General features: G+C 48.9%; 1 protein-coding gene across 2 annotated transcripts in view; it reads left to right on the forward strand.

Moving 5' to 3' along the window:
* Window positions 1–9,210: 9,210 nt before the first annotated feature.
* The window catches only part of ANXA6 (annexin A6), a 49,435-nt gene continuing 41,461 nt past the window's right edge, over window positions 9,211–17,184 (forward strand). For both annotated transcript variants that reach the window (XM_036313138.1, XM_036313139.1), the window contains exon 1: window positions 9,211–9,346. The gene's annotated coding sequence lies outside the window, so the exon portion shown is untranslated. The remainder of the gene's footprint in view (window positions 9,347–17,184) is intronic.

The raw sequence follows: 17,184 nt of genomic DNA on the forward strand, positions 1-17,184 counted from the left end.
GGTATGGTGGTCTGGACTACTGTGAATGTCTGGACCCAGATAAAGGACTAGATACTGTGTTCGAGGTCTGGGCCCCTGAATGGACTTCTGGGCCCCAGCCTGACAGACAGAGACCCGGATGTAGGACTAAGCTCTGGATGTAGGTCAGGGTCCTAGGAGGGCAGTGAGGGCCCCCGAGGGAAGTCTGGGCCCTGGGCTGAAAACTGGTTCACGGTCTAAACCTCTGGATCATGGTATGGTGGTCTGGACTACTGTGAATGTCTGCACCCAGACTAAGAACTAGATACTGGGTTCCAGGTCCGGCCCCCAGGATGGACTTCAGGGCCCCACCCTGACAGTGAGAGACCCGGATGTAGGTCTGATACCCAGATTAAGTTTGAGTCATGGGAGAGAGGCCTGGGCACTGGAGGGCGGTCTGGGCTTCCGTTGAAAGTCTGGGTCATGGACTAAACCTCTGGATCACGGAATGGTGGTCTGGACTACTGTGGATGTCTGGACCCAGATAAAGGACTCGATATTGGGTACCAGGTACGGGTCCCGGAATGGACTTCTGGCCCTGGCCTGACGGTCTGGGACCTGGATGTAGGACTGAGCCCCGGATGTAAGTCAGGGTCTTGGGAAGGCGGTTCGGGCCCCGGAGGGAGGTTTGGGCCCTACAGTGAGGTCTGTCTTACCGTCTATCAGCTGCCTTTTGCACCCCCACCCCCACCCTTACTGGGGATGTACATGCCCTTGACCGGATTCAAACCTGGGATCTTTCAGTATGCAGGCCAATGCTCTATCCACTGAGCCAAACCGGTTAGGGCTGTGTGTAGTACTTTCAAGGGTACTGGGAGCTCAGCCTGTCACCACTTAGAACCCAAGTTCTTGCTGATTGCTCCCCAGGGAGAGGTTTCACAAGCAGAATGTCCAGCTAGTGGACATGAAGACCAGTCCAAGGCCCTGGAGGACGCCGTGTGGTGGCCTAGGCCTAGACCATGTGTTGTTGTAAGCTCTCCGGCACCCTGTTCTTCTCCCTCCCACAGCACGTTCATGGTTTAAGTTTGTGATTACGTCATGAATGCCCATATCTGGCTCTCTAGGGTGTGAGCTCCGTGAAAGCTGGGACTAGGTCTGCTTTGTTCACCCTTTATCCCAATCCCTTAGCACAGGGCCTGGCACTTTGTGGGCACTAGCCAAGCATTTGCTGAATGAATGAACGAGTTGGTGTCCAGGCTTTTCTCTAATTCAGGAGCAAGAGCTCCCAAACAGGCAAATAATGGAGGTGTGGGGAGAGAGGGGGCGGAGCACAAACAGGCCAGGCGACATCATGGAACTGGAAAGGTCACAGGTCACTCCCTTCCCAGGTGTCAGGTCCTCAGGTGGTGGGGGGTGGGGAGTATCTGAAATAGTAGACTTTGGGAATAAACACTCATGGAATCTTTGACTCATAGAATTCATGCATTCATTTATGTATCATTCATCAAATATTTATTGAGAGTCTACTTTACCAAGCAATGGAGACACAGGCATTAACCAAATCACACCAATCTCTGATTACCAAGAAGGATTGTGCTAGGATGGGAAAAAGCAGGATTCCAGCAGAGACAAGGGAAGGGGTGGGTAAAGAACACTGGAGAAGAATTAGGAAGGAATTTCTGAAGAAGTGCTATTTAAGGAGAGACCTATAAGAATAGTAAGAGCTAGTCAGGCAAGCTTCTGCCAGGCTTAGAAGATTTCATTCCATGCAAATGAAATAGTTCAATGGAATTTTGAGTGAGTCATGGGATCTTGGAATCCCAGAAAAAAGGATCTCAGAACTACAGAATCTTAATTTCACAGAATCTTGAGACAAGCGCTTACCAACTCTTTAACAGTAAATGGAATCTTAGATTGTGAGAGACTCAGAGTTTCCTCATATAAGAATAAAAGGAATCTGAAGAGATCATGTGTTCCTATCCCTTCTCTCTACCACTGTACAGACAGAACAAAGCAAAATTACAAGGACATGTATAGTCCAGCCAGCATTAGCTCTCACCTCTTATTGTTAATAAAGCAGGGCTCTATCCATTTACTTAATAATAGTAGCAGTGCTTACATTTATTGTCTCATTACTACCTGTTAATGCTGCTAAGTGATTTTATATCATTATATCAGTGGATTCCAACAACAAGCTTGAGAGGCAGATACTCTTCTACTAGCCATGTATTATGACCAAGAAAATAGACTCTCAGAAAAAAAAAACCAAAAAAATAAATAAATAAAGATTAATGGTTATTCACCTAGAATGTGGTGGAACCAGACCCTAGGGCTGTTTTTGCTTATTCGCTTTTTAATTTAAAGACCATGCTCTAAAGCACTGAAGTATGCAGTTGTTTTTCTAATACAGCGGCTTACAGGCCTACCCTTTTCACAGTGACCCAGCCTTCCATAACTTTCCCTTCAGGGGTCAAGGTAATCTCTTGGCTTGACTAGACTGTGGGGTGATGAGCTGCCTAGATGGTCCGTTGTACACGCTCATGTCCGAGAAGCAAAGCATTCTGAAGGCCTACGCCTGCTGTTAAACCTAAAAGAAGTGCTCGTTTATGGGATCCAAGAGACAGCATGGAGTCAGGAAACATGAGTTCCAGCCTGAGCCCAGGCACAAAATAACTATGTTATGCAGGCGCTGTCACGGAGCCTGCCTGGTCCCAGTGAGCTCCCACCAGCCAGTGAGTCCATGCATTTTAGATGGGATGACAGTGCCTGCTCTGTCTACCTCCGTTGTGAAGGAATAACCGATCCAAACATGCTTTGTGACCTAAATAGAGGTAAGGTTCAATTGTTTTCCTTCTACTGGTGAGTGAGGTTTCCGCTCAACAGAAAGCAAGTTAGCAATTTGTATCAGAAGCCTCAAAAGCTATTCATTACTCTTTTACCTGGAATTCAAGGTTTGGGAAACCATCTCAAAGCCATGTTGAAAAATTAGAGTCAACCTAAATGTCCAACAATAGGCAATTCGATCAATTATACTATTACCATACAATGGAATTTGATAGTCCTTTTAAATGTTTTGAAGAAGAAGATTTAATCACATAAAAAGTTGTTCACAGCCCTGGCCGGGTGGTTCAGGTAGCTGGAGCGTCATCCCATACCCCAGAAGGTTGTGGGTTCTTCGAGTCCCGGTCAGGGAAGATACCTAAGTTGGGGGGTTCAATCCCTGGCTGGGCTTGTGCAGGAGGCAACCCATTGACGTTTCTTTCTCACATAGATGTTTCTCTCTCTCCCTTCCTCTCTCTAAACATATCCTCAGGTGAGGATTGAAAAAAAACCCACAAAAACAGGATATTCAGCCCTAACCAGTTTGGTTCAGTGGATAGAGCATTGGCCTGTGGACTCAAGGGTCCCAGGTTTGATTCCGGTCAAGGGCATGTAGTACCTTGGTTGCGGGCACATACCCAGTAGGGAGTGTGCAGGAGGCAGCTGATCGATGTTTCTCTCTCATCGATGTTTCTGACTCTCTCTATCCCTTTCCTTTCCTCTCTGTAAAAAAAAAAAAATCAATAAAATATATTTTTAAAAAGGATATTAACAATAAATGAAGGTTTAGGAAAGGTAAGTTAATATTTGCAATAAGTTTCAATGTTTTGCAAAGTGTAAGTGTGTGGCACATAGTACTCTATAAATGTGGCTATTACTATTATTGTTCTTATTGTTCTATAATAAAAGAACGATGTGTTAATGCAGTGTTAATGTAGGCTATCTTTGGATTGTCGGATCGACTTTACATTTTTTATCTTGTGGCTCTCTATAATGGATAGCTATTATTGTTACAGCAATAAAACAAACAATGGAAGTTATGAGAAAAGTGGTTCTGTGATTGTGAAGCCTGGCTCTCATTTGTGCACTGCTTCTCCATCTCTCCGCCCTCTAAGCGACCTGCCTGCCCAAAGCTAAGCATCTTCATGTTGCTAAGACACTATCGCAGAAAACAATCAGCTCACGCCAAGAGGTTAGAAAGTCCTATGTTCTCTCCCATAGAGAAGTGAAATCCGCAACTCCTATAGAGGAATGGCAGGCACGACGACGACAGGCCTTAAGGCAGTGGTTCTCAACCTTCTGGCCCTTTAAATACAGTTCCTCGTGTTGTGACCCAACCATAAAATTATTTTCGTTGCTACTTCATAACTGTAATGTTGCTACTGTTATGAATCGTCATGTAAATATCTGATATGCAGGATGGTCTTAGGCGACCCCTGTGAAAGGGTCTTTCGAGCGCCAAAGGAGTCGTGACCCACAGGTTGAGAACCGCTGCCTTAAGGGGAGTTGTGGCAGAAGGGGGCTTCCTGGTGGTCACTGGAACAGGGTTCCTTCAAGGTTTGTCAACCCATTTCATCTCATGGCACACAGAAACCAATTACTGAAATTCTGGGGCACACCAAAAAAATTTTTTTGTTCTGATCTGACAAAAAAAAAAAAAAATAGGTATAATTTTGATTCATTCACACCAGACAGCTATTGTGTTGGCTGTTGTCATTTTCTTATTTGACAATCTAAAGGAAAAGAGGTCAGTGTCCCTGACTAAATAGTCAGGTATCTCATGTCTTTAAAAATCTTGTGGCACACGGGTTGAAAATCTGAAAATCCCTGCACTAGAGAACTTAAAGGGAGACCCATCTCCAGAATGCCCAACACGGGCACCCTCTCCTGAGGGAGGCCGACATAACTGGGACTTGCCAGCAGGTGGCAGTATCGGACCATGTCCAGCTTCCCCCGAGGGCAGCCGGGGGGGGGGGGGGGGGGGGGGGGGGGGGGGATCCTGACCTCCTAAATCAGAGAAACTAAAGCCCAGAGAAGGGAGGTGGGGAAGTAGGGAACACCGGTCCATTGTTCTGGCCACGTCGCACGATCTCTTTTACAAACACTCTGGGCCTAGCTCCATGGAGAAAGGTGGTTAGGAGAGGGCCAAAGAGTTGAAGTCATCCTAGTGTTTCTATCCCATGCTTGCCTTCTTCCACCAGCCTTCCTCCCAGTAACATAGGCTTATTTGCTATTGCATGGCCCCTGGATGTTTCAATTGTTTCTTTCTTTCTGTTTTGTGGTTAAAAAAAATACAGTGTTTGCTCTGGACAGGTTGCTGAGTTGGTGGAAATGTCGTCCTGTACACCAAAAAGATTTCGGGTTCAATTCCCAGCCAGGGCACATACCCGTCAGGATGTATTCAGGAGGCAGCCAATCAGTTTCTCTCTCTCTCTCTCTCTCTCTCTCTCTCTCTCTCTCTCTCTCTCTCTCCTCCCTCCCTCTCTCTCTCTCTCCTCCCTCCCTCTTTCTCTCTCTCCTTTTATCTCTCCCTTTGGGTGAGGATTTAAAAAGATACAGTGTTGGGTCTCAAACCTTTCTCTGTATTTCATATTGTTTTCTTAGGTGTGGTTCCCAGAAATGGGATGATCAACTCAAAGAGACTGAGCAGTGCATTCTCCTTTTTCTGCAGCTCAGGAACAAGACTGGCCTCTGAAGTCAAGGCAACCTGGCTTCCAGTCCCGCCTCAGGCACGCGGGCTGTCTTTGGGCAAAGGTCACCATTTCTCGGAACTTCACTGTAAATTAAGAATTTGGACACTGCCCCATTTCTTTGCTGGCTGTTTCAGCAAAACTCCTAGAATAAGTAGTGGGCACTTTTATCCTAAGCCCATTCCTATCTGGCCCTTACCCCCAACACGTCTGCTCTTCAGAGCACGAGAAACGTTGACCTTCACGTTGCTAAATCCGTGATGGATTCTTGAGTTCTGTCCTGCTGGACCTCAGAGCAGCATTTGGCACACTGGCCACTCCCTCCTGCTTGAAGCACTTTCTCCTCATAGTTTCTAAGGCACCGCGCTCCCCTGGGTTTCCTTCCAGGACACAGCAAGCTCTTCCCCAGTCACCTAATTGGACCCTTTTCTTCCCCCTGACTCAGTGCAGCATGTCCCTTGGTTCTCTCCGTCTTTGATGACCTCATCTCTTTCTCAGGCCTTGAGCAATATTTATATGCCTCTGACTTTCAGATTCATATCTCCAGACAGACCTCTTCGGAACTCCAGATTTGTCTATCCAACTGCCTCTGTGATGTCTCCTCTTGGATGCGTGATAGAAATCTTGAACAAGCTGGTCCAAATTTGCACTCCTAATCTTTTTCCCACTTCCAACCCCAAAATTGCCCCGCCTGCATTTGTTCATCTCAGTTCATGGTAACGCCATCCTTCCAGTGGCTCAGGCCAACATCCCTGGAGTCCTTCTTGATTCCTCTCTTTTTTTCTCACCTCACATCCAATCCTTCAGGAAATCACGCTCACGCCACTTTCAAATATATCCTGTCTCTAACCACTTATCACCACCTCCGGCCAAGTGTAGGTGAACTCGCTGAAATGCGATAGGGCTCCAGCAGCAAAGGCCTCTGGGAAATGTTGGACCCTTAACTCTCTGTAGCCTCAGGCTTGGTTGACTGGCCAACTAACCCCAAAACCAGAATGCCTCCCTCCCAAAGGTAAACACCATAGGCCTAGGAAGGGGGTTAATGAATGTATAGAGTGGGATCACTGCCTGATGCTACTGATAAGTTAGGAATGGGGTGTTCTTTCTGGTGGCCTCTGGGACTCTCCATCCTATGGTTTTATTATTAACACCTGATTAAAAAGAGACCCTGTCCTGGGAGGCTTGTGGATTATTCCCCAGCCGGCCCCCACTGGAAGCAGCTGCCTTGCCCCTGTATGTAAGTTTCTCCTACTAAAGCTTTTATGAATTTGAATAAGGCTACGTGTCAGTTCTTCGGAATCGATCCTGAATTTAGACTTTTGGTGCTTCCCCCCTGCCACCCCCCCCCCGCCACACACACACACACTGAACCACCAGCATCTGTTGCCCAGGTTACCGCAAAAACCTCCTAAGGGATCTGCTTCTACTCTTTCCCCTCAGTGGTATTCAGTACTCTTAGCACAGGGGTCTGATGACCCTTTGAGACATATGTCATCCCCAGAATATATAAAGAACTCTTACAACTCAACAACAAAAAGACAAACAACCTAATTTAAAAAATGGGCAAAGACTTGAATAGACATTTCTTCAAAGAAGATACACAAATGGCCAAAAAGGAGTTGAAAAGATGCTCAACATCGTTAGTCACTGGAGGAATGCAAGTCAAAATCACATGCAATACTATTTCACACCAATTAGGGGGGCAATTACAAACTAAAATATCAAGTGTTGGCAAGGATGTGGAGAATCCTTATACGTTGCTGGTGGGAATATGAAATGGTGCAGCTGGAGGTTGGTCCCAGATGGTAGCGTAGGTGGACCCTGAACTCACCCCTTTCCAAGAGCAGATGCAAGGTACACCTGTATTTAGAGCAATTCTTCCCCAGAGACAACTGAGGGCCAATTGAATGGCATCTTCACAAAAACAAAGGAGAGAGAGAGATGCACAGAGAAGGTTGGGGAACCATGAGAGCTCTTCGGGAGCTGAGGAAACATGCCAGGACCAGAGGAGCCACGAAAGAGAAATGAATAAGTAAAATAAGAAAGAAAGATGGTGCAGCCACTGTGGAAAATAGTTCAACAGTTCCTCAAAAGTTAAATATAGAATTACTGTATGAACCAGCAATTCCACTCTTCAGGAAATACACAGAAGACTGAAAACATGAACTCAATCAAATGTTTGTACACAAGCATTTATGGCAGCCCTGCCCACAAGCTGATGAATGAATAAACAAATGTGGCACATCCACCCAATGGAATACTACTCAGCTATAAAAAGGATAGAGTATTGATATGAACTTCAAAATCATTATTGTGATGGTTAATTTTATGTGTCAGCTTGACTGGGCTAAGGGATGCCTGGAGAGCTAGTAAAGCTTAATTTCTGGGTGTGTCTGTGAGGGTTAGCATTTGATTGAGTAGACTGAGTAAAGGCACCTGCCCTCCTCACCCAAGCCATTGAGGGCTTGAGTGGAACAAAAGGTAAAGTAAGGACATATTCTCTCTCTCTCTCTCTCTCTCTCTGTCTCTCTCTCTCTCTCCCCCCCCACCCCCCCCTTGAGTTGAGATGCCCACCTTTTCCTGTCCCCAGGGCTCCAGGTTCTCAGGCCTTCAGACTTTGACTGAATTACACCATTGGCTCTCCTGCTTCTCCGCCTGGAGATGGCAGATTGTGGGACTTCCCGGACTCCATAACTGTGTGAGCCAATTTCTATAACAAATCTCCTCTTATATCCTTTTGGTTCTGTTTTTCCAGAAAACCCTGACTAACACAATTAAGTTAAAAGAAAGAAGCCAGACACACAAGAGCCACATATACTTCGAATCTATTTATATGATATATTCAGAACAGGTAAATCCACAGAGGCAGAAAGCAGGTTGGTGGTTGCCAGGTTGAGGGGAGGGGAGATTGGGGTGACTGCTTAAAGGCTATGGGGTCTCCTTTTAGGGTGATGAAAACGTTTTGGAACTAGATAGAGGTGGCGGTGGAACAATATGAATGTAGTCTGGGCCGGACTCCACTTCCCACTGGCGTACTTCGGCCTCCCCGCTCAGGAACGGTGTTCAATGTTGTTGGGAAATAAAGGACTTTCCAACTAGGTCTCCTATGTCACTGAAATAGTACAGATCGAGGACCATCCTTGTAAAAATGTTGGCTATCCTTCTCTTTCAGATGAGCAAATTGATCATCAGAGTCTCGCCCAGGGAGTCTCTGCAGCTGAATGACATCTCAGAATTGCCATCTTTCTGTCTTTTCTCCAAAGCGGGCTCCCTAAGGAGGCGGAGGATGGGAGGTCCTACTGACTTTCACTGCAACATCGCCTCCTCCAGGAAGTCTTTACAAATCCCGTGGGAACGATCATACTCGGCTTTCTCTGTATTGCCGAAGAGTTTATGCTTTCAGAAAACGTCTGTTGCTTTCCCCCCAGTCCTGGATCATAACTGCTGGTCTTTTTGCCTCCCTCTCCTCTGGACAATGCACTACCCAGAACGAAGCACGAAGTGGCAGCTCCCTGGAGTCACCTGGCTCAGGTTCCTCTCCTGACTCCACGACCCACTGGCTGTGTGACACTCGCCAAAGATCGGGGCTTCCCTGGCCCTTCTCTCCCGGAAAGCAGGTAAGTCAAATCCTGGTGGGCCCTGAGGAACGGAATCTAAGCCAAGGAGGGGGGTGGGATTGGAGGCGGGGAGGCGGGGCGAGCCGGATTGGCCCCCGCGCGCCACGTGTCCATGCTGGGCCCACGGCTCCCCGCCCGGCCCGCCCCCGCGCTGCGGCTGCTGCTCCGCTAACGGGCTTCCACCCAGCGAGCTCCGCGTCCGCCCGTCCCTCCTCCCGTCTGCCCGTCCGCCGGTCGGCGACCAGAGGCCTCGGCCGCGCGGTGAGTGCTTTGAGGCCGAGCGGGTCTCGCTCTCGGGGACCCCCCGGCCGGGGGCTGCGAGGACGCGGGGGCGATGAGTAAACGCCTCCCGCCGGGTATGGGGAGGGGGCGCCCGGGAGCTGGACCGGAGCCCAAGGGCGCGGTAACCGAGAGGGTCGCAGGCTGGGTGCGGCTCCGGGAGCGCGGGGAGCCGAGCCAGTGCTGCGGGCGGCGAAGCGGGGGCGGAGGGCGCCCTGGTTGGGGGGCCGGAGGGACGCGGCAGCGACGACCCTGCTTTGGGCGCGGGGAAGGCCCGGGACTCGGGGGGGGGGGGGGGGGGATCGAAGGACCCTACCCCGCAGGACGGGTGTGGCCGAGTCGCAGGCAGTGGTCGCCAAGAGTCAGACTTTCCGCCTTCGGAAGTGGCTGGAGGATGCAGCCGGGGGGAGGGTTGGCTGGGTGTGGGCCGGCTGTCCTCACCGCAAGGCCCCGGGGACCCTGCTTGCCTCTAAAGGAGGCTTCCACCCAAGGCCCCACCCTTCTTCCTGCTCTCCGCAAGCCCGGTGTAGGCCTTCCCCAAACTTGGGGGCTTCGGGAACCCCTAGAACACCTGCACGGGAGTGAGGTTCTTGAATGGAAGCCCAGCTCCACCAACAACGTGCAGTGTAACCTTGAATCGGTAGCTTCCCCTCTCGGCCTCAGTTTCCATCTCAAGGACAAGTTGATAGAGCCAGCCCCTCTCCGGGGAAGCAGTGGCTGTGAAAAGCCTGCCCTCCACCCCCTTGTAGCCCTGCAAGGGGAAGGGGCAAGGGGTCCTTTGGGAGGATGGGTGCAGCCTTTGCTTCCTCCCTCCCCCTCCTTTTCTCTAAGCCCTGGTGGGTCTCCCAGGACTATTCCAAATTTGGACATATGGCTCCAGGGTTTGTGAAAGGCCTCTGCTTTCCCTGAGTCCGCCCTTTCCCTCACTTCCCCTTCTTTCCCTGCCCGAAGCACACCTTGAAGCACACCTTAAATCGCTGGCCCCACTGACCCAGAGGGGATATCCTGACCTCTTAGTTCCTCCCCTTCGGGGTGAATGACCCGCCCTGCTTCAGCTCCCACGGACCCTGCCCTTCTGCCCATCACGCCCTGCACCATGCAGAGGGCAATGGCCTGGGGTCAGTGGAAAGCTGGGCTATATATAGTTCCAGGTGCTGGGGGTCCTTGGGCAAGCCCCTTCCCTCTCTGGGCCTTCCTTTACCCCCTCCGTAGCAAAGTCTGCTGAACCGGCTTTCTCTTCCAGAGCTGGTGCTGGTTTTCTAGGATTCAAGGTCCTAAGATTTAGAATTCTGGGAGTTGGGTGGGGCTGGGCGGGGAGGCCGAGGCCTCGTTCCCCCTCTGCAGCTGTGACAGTCACTCACCCATTTTCCTTTGCCTTCCATCCCTGTTCCCAAGGCAGCTGCTGGGATACAGAAAATAGTTGTGGTTTCTGGGTAAGGGTTACAGCTGTTGCTGGGGCAGAATGTGTTTGTGAGTTTTCCAGGCTGCCCCTGGGAAGTCGGGGACCTGACCTCTTGGGGCTGATTCCTGGGAGGGGTGGGGGAGCTCCGCAGTGATGGGTAGCTGCCAGGGTCTGGAACCTCTGCACTGCAGCATGAGAGGGAGCCCTGGGTACACGCCTCCTACCTGGTCCTTAGTTCCTCCCTCTCTAGAGGGGTAAGAGATGTGCCCAGGGTACCCAGCTGGTAGAGTGGGTTGGGGCTGCATGCGTCTTCTTGTTGTATCATTCTAGGATTTTCTGGGGAGGCCCAGTGTTGTAGCCAACCTCACCCCACCCGGCCTCTCCAAGATACTTCCTGGGTGGAGACAAAGCACAGGATGTGGTCTTTACCCAGATTTCTGAGTATGCACATCTCTCTCCCCCAAAACCCCCATCCCCGTAGAGGAGCGGAAGTCTGTGCCTGCGTAGTGGGGATGGATGCCTTTATGCTTATGAACTTGTTGGCTGGGAATCAGCCACATTCCGTTTTCTTAAGGAGGAATGACTGTCCTTGGGTTTTTTGAGCCTCAGATCCCCCACCTGTAAAATGAGGATGCGTTTACCCTCCTGAGATTACAGAATTGCAGATGTGAAAGTGTCTTGTAAACCGTAGAGTGCTGCGCACAGAGAAGCAAGTGCTACTGTTGTAATCTCAGAAGAGGGTGGTGCTCTAGATAGCAGGTGACCTGAGCCACAGGTTCCTCATCTGCAAAACGAGTGTCCTGGTGCTCTTTAATAATAAAATAGCAACTTCTATGATTTATTGAACCCTTCCAACTTGGCAGGCCCTGGCTGAGCCCTTGGTATGTGAGATGCTGTTACCATGCCCATTTTGCAGATGTGGAAACTGAGCCTTTAAAAGTTTAGGGGAGAAATAATATACTCACATAATGTGTCCTATGCACCAGGGCCTCTAAGCACTAACCATGTTTTCTTCCTTTTTAACTTTTTATTTTATTTTTTTGTTAATCCTCACCCGAGGATGTTTTCCATTGATTTTTAGAGAGAGTGGAAGGGAGGGGGAGAGACAGAGAGAAACATCAATGTGAGAGAGACACATTGATTGGTTGCCTCCTGCCCGTGCCCCAACCAGGGCCGGGGAACCTGCAACCAAGAACTTGACCAGAACTGAACCAGGGACCCCTTCAGTCTGAGGGCCGATGCTCTATCCACTGAGCCAAACCGGCTAGGGCTTTTTTAGCTTGTTGTTGTTGACACTATTACAGATGTCCCCCATTTTAATTCTTTTCACCCTCACCATAACTCCTCTGTGGTAGGCACTATTTTTATCTCTCATCTTATTTAGGAGGTTAAGTGCTTGCTCAAGGCTCCTGCCTAGCTGGGTAAGCTTTAGGCACAGGCCTTCGAGCTCTAGCCTCTGTACTATGAGACACGACACCTTGCTGCCTCCCATGAAAGTGAAGAGCTGGGATTCAAACCGGGTCAGTCCAGTTCCAACCTGGGCAGCCCAGTCATCCCCTGCGGCCTTGTCCAGCCCTGGGATCAATGATTCTGGGTCAGGAGAGGGAAAGACACTGCTCTCTAAGAAACCCGAGTGCCTGAGCTGGGGGGTGTGCCCGTGCTCTGTGCTCTGGGCCAGGAATGGCATTTACCCGGGAGGCTCCCGGAGGACTGGGGCAGATTGGGGAGGACTGGGGCGGTCCTGGGCGTCTTCCTGCGGGCAGGGGGAGGAGCCATCAGGAAAGAGGAAAGGGAAGGGTCTAAATTTTATAGGCCAGGGACCTCTAAGTGGGGTGCACACGCCCCGGCAGGCACTAAGGATGACTTTCTTTCATCAGAAAAGTACAGGTAGAAACTTCTTGACTTCTTATATGCGTTTGATCTCATGCTTAAAAAGTCTATTTTTGTTCATCATGATGAATGCACAATTACTTTCCTTTGTCGCTGGTGGTGTATGGGATCCAAAAAAATGCAGGTTACTGCACTAAATTGCCAACTTTGTGGCAGGGGGAGACTCGTCTGTTTCATTTTTTATCCTACCCCCAGTTCCCATCAGTGGACACCCAAGAGGGGCTCAGTAAATGCTTTTTGAAAAATGAGCCCCTGCTTAATTAAGAATTTTCTTTATGAGTTGGGCAAGTGACTTCACCCCTCAGGTCATTTCCTCTCTTAGCTATCTAACTAGGAATAAAGCAGTAGGCTGGATGGCTCCTTTCATTCTGTTGAGGGGGAGCAGAGTTTGCCACCCCCAAATATGCCCATTTTGGGGGAATAGTGATTATTTTCAGCTGTGTGGTTTTGATTTTTTTGTTTTTTGTTTTTTTGTTTGTTTTAGAAACAAAGGGCTCAAGAAGAGCCTTTTACCTCCCACTACTTGCCTAAAATAATTTAGATAGAAAAATCTGCCCCAGGAAGGGATCTCACCCTAGCATATTCACCTTAGCATCACAGTGAACTGGATGTGGCAGATGGAGCGGAACCTAACAGTCTGGTGGTGAGACCCCTGAGGGTCCCATTACTTCTGGGTGGCCCAGATGTTTCCTCCTTCTCACCTGTCTGTGAACTGTCTGCCTCCTCTTTGAAGTCCAGGCCACTTCTCCTTTCCCTTTAGGAGGAGTTCATAAGCCTCCACTGGAGATTTGCCCTGAGTCCCGTACTCTTATGGAACTCCTGTATGTACATACGTGATAAATTTGGTTATTTTCTCTTGTTAAGTTGTCTCATGTTGATTTTAGACAGAAGAACCTAAAAGGTCTAGTAAACGGAAAATTATTTTTCCTCCCCTACACTGTGGTTTTAAAAAGTATTTTTAATAGATTTTTTAGAGAGAGAAGGGAGAGGAAGAGGGAGAGAGAAACATTGATGTGAGAGCAAAAGATCAATCAGCTGCCTCCTGCACTCCCCCTATCAGGAATCGAGCCTGCAATCCAGCATGTGCCCTGACTGGGACTGGAACCAGCAAGAACCAGCAACCTTTTGGTGCACGGGACGATGCCCAGCGAACTGAGCCACACCAGCCAGGGCTACACTGTGATTTTTCAAGGGGGTCATTAAAGACAGCATTAAAGCTACTCAGTGCATTTCATCCAACAGTCCTTAGGAGCCACACACTATGGCACATGGCAAAGACACATATACAACAGTTTTCAAGAAAGAGTAGAATCATGGCTCACCCAGCTATAAAAATGACCATGTGCTAAAGATTTTATTGTACTCATTAATTAATGACCCAACCAGCCAGGTGTTATACCAGCTCCAGAGAGAATCAGTAGACATCTTTATATTGAAAGGAATGTACAATGGAGGCAAACTTTTTTCCATCAGAGGAGGAGAGAAATAATTAGACTTTACCAGGTGGGACAGGATGAGCATGCCATAAGAGTTATTGTACTGTCAGTTACGTACAACTTACTGAGCTGTCAACTAGCTCAGAAACAAAGACTGAAGCAGGCACCTGGAGAATTTGAAGTACAGATTTCCCCCCACAATACCTCCTCCACCTTGGAGGCAAGCAGCCTCTGTCTAATCCAGTGGTTCTCAACCTTCTGGCCCTTTAAATACAGTTCCTCATGTTGTGACCCAACCATAAAATTATTTTCGTTGCTACTTCATAACTGTAATGTTGCTACTGTTATGAATCGTCATGTAAATATCTGATATGCAGGATGGTCTTAGGCGACCCCTGTGAAAGGGTCGTTCGACTGCCAAAGGGGTCGCGACCCACAGGTTGAGAACCGCTGATCTAATAGGCGAATACTAAATCCACAGTGGTTGCCCCACGCCACCTGGAGTAGAGGGTTTCAGAATGCTGGGGTGGGGGGGGGGGGGGTTGTCAGAGGCCGGAGAAAGCTCTCCTGGCTTCCTGGAAGAGTTGGCAGAATCATTTAGGAAAGTTTAAAAAATTACCAAAGCCCAGACCTCACCTCTGAACTGTTGACTCAGAATCTCTGGGGGTTGGCCTTATGTATGGTTTGGTTAGTTTGAACCTCCCACCCCCCCAAGCCCCCAGTGGGTATTGATGAAGCCAGAATTTAAAAGCACTGGTGTTGATGCTAGAAAGCTGGATCGAAAATGCTGGTAGACAGAGATTCTGGGTTTGAGGGTGCAGGGGAGGGTGTGGTGGTGGATGGAGGGAGGAGAGGGCAGTTAAATCAGGAAGGATGTCAAGGGCCTTGAATGCTGAGCTGGTGAGGGGGGAAGGGAAGTGCTGTACTGAGGGCAGTGACACAGCTCAAGTTTAAGTCCCTTGGGGATTCCTGGGGCACATATGCCACCTTCCAGTCCTTCCTTCCTTCCTTCCTTCCTTCCTTCCTTCCTTCCTTCCTTCCTTCCTTCCTTTCTTAAAATTCTCACCCGAGAATATTTTTCCCATTGATGTTATTAGAGAGAGTGGAAGGGAGGGAGGAAGGGGGAGAGAGAAAAAGAGAGGGAGAGAGAGAGAGAAACATCTATGTGAGACAGGCACATTGATTGGTTGCCTTCTGCATGTGGGATCAAACCTGCAACCCAGATATGCGTGCCCTTGACCAGAAATCAAACCCAAGATCCTTTGGTTTGCCGGCTGATGCTCTAACCACTGAGGACACCATCCACGGTCAGGTTATTTCTTGATTTTCCTCAAATTGTCCACCCCACACACCTGATTTCACCCCCTTACCACAACATGTCCTCCCTCCCTAAAAGTGCACTCTCTTCCTCCAAAGCCCACAAGCCACCTTTTTAAAATAAATTTTATTTTATTAATTTTAGAGAGGGAGGGGGAGAGAGAGAAACATTGGTTACTTGCAGGTCCCAACCAGGGATCGAACCCGTAACCTACATTTGTGCCCTGACTGGGAATGGAACCACAATCCTTTGGTACACAGCACGGCACTCCAACCCATTGTGCCACACAGGCCAGGGCAGCCTTTGGAGGACAGAAATGTTTTTCTTATGCTGGTGTTTCTGTATTGCCTGGCCTCTCCCCCTTTTCTCCTCCTCCCTCTGCGTCGCTGCAGTGAATCCACACTCTTTTTAAAAATATATATATTTTTATTGTTGTCAGAGAGGAAGGGAGAGGGAGAGAGAAATAGAAACATCAATGAGAGGGAATCATTGATTGGCTGCCTCCTGCACACCCCCTACTGGGGATCGAACCTGCAACCCAGGTATGTGCCCTTGACTGGAATCGAGCCAAGGATCCCTTAGTCTGCAGTCCGACGCTCTATCCACTGAGCCAAACCAGCTAGGGCGAGTCCGCACTCTTGATTGTGACCTTCTGTGTGTATCTTTAACTGTCTATGTGTATGACAGACATCACAGTGGACCATCAAAACCGGAGACACTGGTCTAAGAGAATGACTGCAGTAACAGACGCCACCAGTTATTAAACATTGCATCTGTATCTGCCATGCTAAGTATTTTACCTGCCTTACTTCATTGAATTTTTACAAAAACCTTATGAGATTGTCATTTCAGACATGAAGGAACCGAGTCAGAGAAATGACATAACTCACCCACGGTCATGAACTAGGAATTTGCTGTGTCAGGATTTGAACTTGGGTCATGACAGCAAAACCTGCGTTCTTTCTTAGGATGCCACGCTGCCTCCCTTGTATTTGTTTGGGCTCGTCACTATAAAAGCTGCCATTTATTCTGTTTTTGCTATGTGCCGGCACCGTGCTAAGAACTGTACATTCACTGTTTCATTTATTTCTCAGTACATGGGGGTGACATTTAAATGCATTTTGCAGATGTGGAAATTGAGATTTAGTTTAGGTAACTCATTTAAATCATAAATTGGTCGCAGGAGCAGAGCTGTGACTCACAGTCACATCTGATCTCAAAGCCCATGCCTTTTGCATGACTTGGACATGACCTTCCCCTGTCCAGCTGTCAGTTTCCCCAGCTCTGGGGCAGCGAGCCACAGGCTCTTCCGGCTCTGGTGTGTTCTCTACCCCAGAGCATTCTTCCTAGAGTCAGTCCTGAGCTCCCAAAGAGGGAGGAGGAAACAGGGCTGCTTGCAGGCTACAGAGCAAAGGCAGGGGTTGGCCACAGCAGCCACGACGCTACTCTGCCCTCGAGTGGATTTCTGGAATGATCAGCCATGATGAGCCCTCATGAGCAGCCAGATCAGAAGAGATTCAGTGTTCGTAGGAGGAGAGAGGCTCAGGTCTAGAGTGGCCATACCTGCTGGTTTTGAGAAACTGTTTCAACCAAGATGATGAAACGTGCATATTGAGGTGGGATGGGGTGCTGGAGAGGAATCTTGTGGGGTCTGGGGAGAATCCTAGTAGGATTGATATTCTGAGATTTTGCTATGAAGATTCCTGGTTGAAGTCTGTAAAAGCCTCTCACATCCACCCTGGATTTTCCTAAAGAGGGAGTGATAATGTCCCCA

Source organism: Myotis myotis, unplaced genomic scaffold, assembly GCF_014108235.1.
Source record: "Myotis myotis isolate mMyoMyo1 unplaced genomic scaffold, mMyoMyo1.p scaffold_m19_p_6, whole genome shotgun sequence".
Lineage (NCBI taxonomy): Eukaryota > Metazoa > Chordata > Mammalia > Chiroptera > Vespertilionidae > Myotis > Myotis myotis.